Here is a 2,947-nt window from a genome sequence, read left to right on the forward strand (position 1 = left end):
CAGAATCACGAGTCCTGGCTTCACCCGGCTTGTTCTCGGGACCCCGAGCCTCTGTCCTGCGGCCGCAGCGCCAGGCATGCGACTGGCAGTCAGCCGCGGCTTCCCTCCCGTGCCTGTGGGTGCCCAGACTGCCCAGGCGAGGTCCCTTCGTGTGTGCCAGGCCACGCACTTCCCATCTCATCCTTGGCCTCTCTGCCTGGATCCCGTGGGTCAGCAGCCCAAATCGGAACTCCTCAGAGGGGCCTCCAGCTGACCTGGAGAGAGCAGGATGCGGACTTGGCCATCCCAGGAACTTGACACTTGGGGCCAGAGCATTTGTCCAGTGGAATGTGGCCGAATGTTGTTCAACAGCCCAGCATTAAAAAGCTGCTGCTGACTAAGCCCGCCCGGGCCAGGTGTTATGCTGAGTGGCTCATATTTTCCTTTTTCCACCTGCATACGGTCCGCCCGTGAGAACGAAGGCGTCCTTGCTTCTAGACGAGGAGACCAAGGCTCAGAGATGGGAACTGACTTCCCTGGGGCCTCCAGTGTGAACTGATGGGGCAGGAGCAGACCACACTCAAGTCATCAGGGCCCTAGGCTGCTGCCTGAGCCTCATGCGTTTGTGCCGAAAGTCCCCAAGACAAGCAGGGACTCCCCACCCCCTGCCTGGGGGTGGGGGCCACTCGACCCAGCTCCAGGGGTTGGCAGGTCCCAGGAGTGCCGCTCTACATCTCATCCCGAGGGCGTGAGGGCCGGGGAGAGGGTTGCCTTCCTCAAGCTGCTGAAGCACTTAGATCTTGTAGAAATCAGTTCTTTGGTGTGGACCCAGAGACCGTGGGGCCCCTGCCCTCAGCTGGCACAATAAACAGGGCTCCGGGTGCTCTGCTGTGCTGGGGGCAGGACAGACGCCAGGAGGCCTGCAGGGCGTCCGTGGCCACCCTGTGCTTACGCGGGTGTGCGGTGTCACCGCAGCACCGTGGGGGACTGGGGGCAGCACTTCCTTCTTGTCCACCCCAGGGCTGGGGTGGTGGCTCCCACCCACCCCCGCAGTTCTCTTCCTGTCCCCTGCGTCCCTTGAAGCGGGAGGTCATCCATGGACCTGCCAGGTCTGAGCCTTCAGGCCGCAGAGAAAACCAAAGCGGCTCCAGACGGGAGCAGAGGCAGCCGCACTGAGGAGCCGGCGGTCTCGGGGTTCTGCCCCGGAAGGAGGCTTTCCGCAAGTCGGGGGCGATCTCTGGCCGAGTGGCTTCCCCTGCGTGCGCCTCCCCGCAGCCCCGCCAGCTCGTGACTCAGGAAAAACACGAGGCCACGCTGATGCAATTAGGAAAATGTTATTTTTCAAACGCTGCCAGATCCTCAGGGCTGATCTCAAAACCTGGGAAGAGAGTGCAGGGGTGTGTCGGCCTGGGGGCGTCGGCCTGGGGCGGTCCTCCTGGCTTCAGAGGCTCCAGCCCTGGGGTGCGGGGACCTGCCTGCTGCGTGTTCTGGGGCCGGGGAGCAGGGGGCAGCCCCGCAGCGGGGGCTCAGGGAGTGGCCTGCGCCTCCCAGGGTGAGGAAGGAGAAGGGGGTTTCATAGCACCTGCCCCCCCCCCCCGCCCAGCTGTGTGGACCTCGTGCTCCAGGTGAGTGCCTGCCCTCAACTTTCCAGCTCCAGGAGCCGAGTGTGGGGCCAGGCCCGGGTCGTCTGTCCCCCTGCTGCCCCCCGCCCCAGTCAGGCTCGGCCAGGGGAACAAGCCTGCTGTGGTGGGGAACGCCCTCCCTCAGTGCACACTGCTGTCCCCAGAGCAGCTGAGGAGGAGCCCAGGGGGCCCAGCGCAGGGCCCACCCACTCTAAAGCATCACTGCCGACGTGCTGCTCTCCTTGGGGCCTTGCCTGGCAGCGGAGCCTGGTGAGGGTGAGCCCAGCGGGCGGAGAATCCCCGCCTTCTCACGAGCATGCCCGCGCGAGCTGTCCGGGCAGCAGCAGCGGGAGGGGGCGCCTGGGGCTGGACTCACCGGGAAGCTCAGGTGATGCCAGAGGACCAGGAGTCCAGGGTGCCGGTCGACGTCAGGAGCCTGGGTCTCTGTTTGCACATCTGTGATATGGACATGTGTGTCCCTGAGGCATCCCGTTAACGGACGTGTGGCTGCCCTGCTGGGTCAGGTGTGGCCACGCTGCTGTGGGGCTCATGGGGCGGCTGGTGACCCTGTGATCTGAGGAGCGGAGAGATGCTGATGTCCGGGGGGCTCTGGCGGCTGCTGGCCCCTGCTCCCCACCTGTGTTTGGGCAACCAGCCAACGCTCACTTCCGTGTGGAGATGGGGCGGGAAAGGAGCAGGAGCCCTGGAAGATAGATCCTTGCCCCTCACAAAGCTGAAGACCCCCAGGGTCCCTCCTGGGGCCAGCCCCCACCCCCTATTCCAGCACTGCCGGGTCTCTTTAACTCAAGTGATAGGGGCAGGGGTCTCTGTGGTCTCAGAATCCTGGTGACAACTCTAAGGACAGCTCACCCAGAGTTCAAAGAGATCGTGATGACCCCTCCCAGGTGCTGTGACCCAAGCCACTTGGCCCCAGGGAGGACGAGGACAAGGGCCTCTTCTGAGACCTCCTGGTCACTCACCCCCACCTGCCCCCTAGGGGCCTGAGGATCTGGGAGGGGGTCTTTGGGTCAAAGATAGGTGTCCTGGCCCCCAAGGAACCCTGAGCAGACACCTTAGCAAGAACTGTGAGGGGAAAGGCCCTGAATATCGGCCTTGACAAGCTTCCTGCCATGCCCTGGGGGTGCTTGGAGCAGGCCCCAGGCAGGTGTAGTGTGGGCATCTGGGTGGCCACGGGTATGGCGGTCTGGGTGGGGCTGCTGGGAGCAGGCCAAGGGCAGTGGGGCTTCCGGTGGGGGGTGGGGGCAGGCCAGGCATGTGCTGGTGGGAGGGCTGTGCAGGGCGACTGGGTTGGGGGGAAACAGGATGCGGGCCAGGGCAGAAGGGTT

At 64.7% G+C, this 2,947-nt stretch overlaps 1 long non-coding RNA gene across 1 annotated transcript; it reads right to left on the bottom strand.

The window, feature by feature from the left end:
* Positions 1-1,297: 1,297 nt before the first annotated feature.
* LOC115276304 lies at positions 1,298-2,172 on the bottom strand. The gene is made up of 2 exons (XR_003901880.1): positions 1,978-2,172; positions 1,298-1,357 (listed from the first exon to the last, which is right to left on the bottom strand). It is a non-coding gene; the product is annotated as an uncharacterized LOC115276304 (long non-coding RNA).
* Between the last annotated feature and the right edge of the window lie 775 nt (positions 2,173-2,947).

Source organism: Suricata suricatta, chromosome 13 (genome assembly GCF_006229205.1).
Source record: "Suricata suricatta isolate VVHF042 chromosome 13, meerkat_22Aug2017_6uvM2_HiC, whole genome shotgun sequence".
NCBI lineage: Eukaryota > Metazoa > Chordata > Mammalia > Carnivora > Herpestidae > Suricata > Suricata suricatta.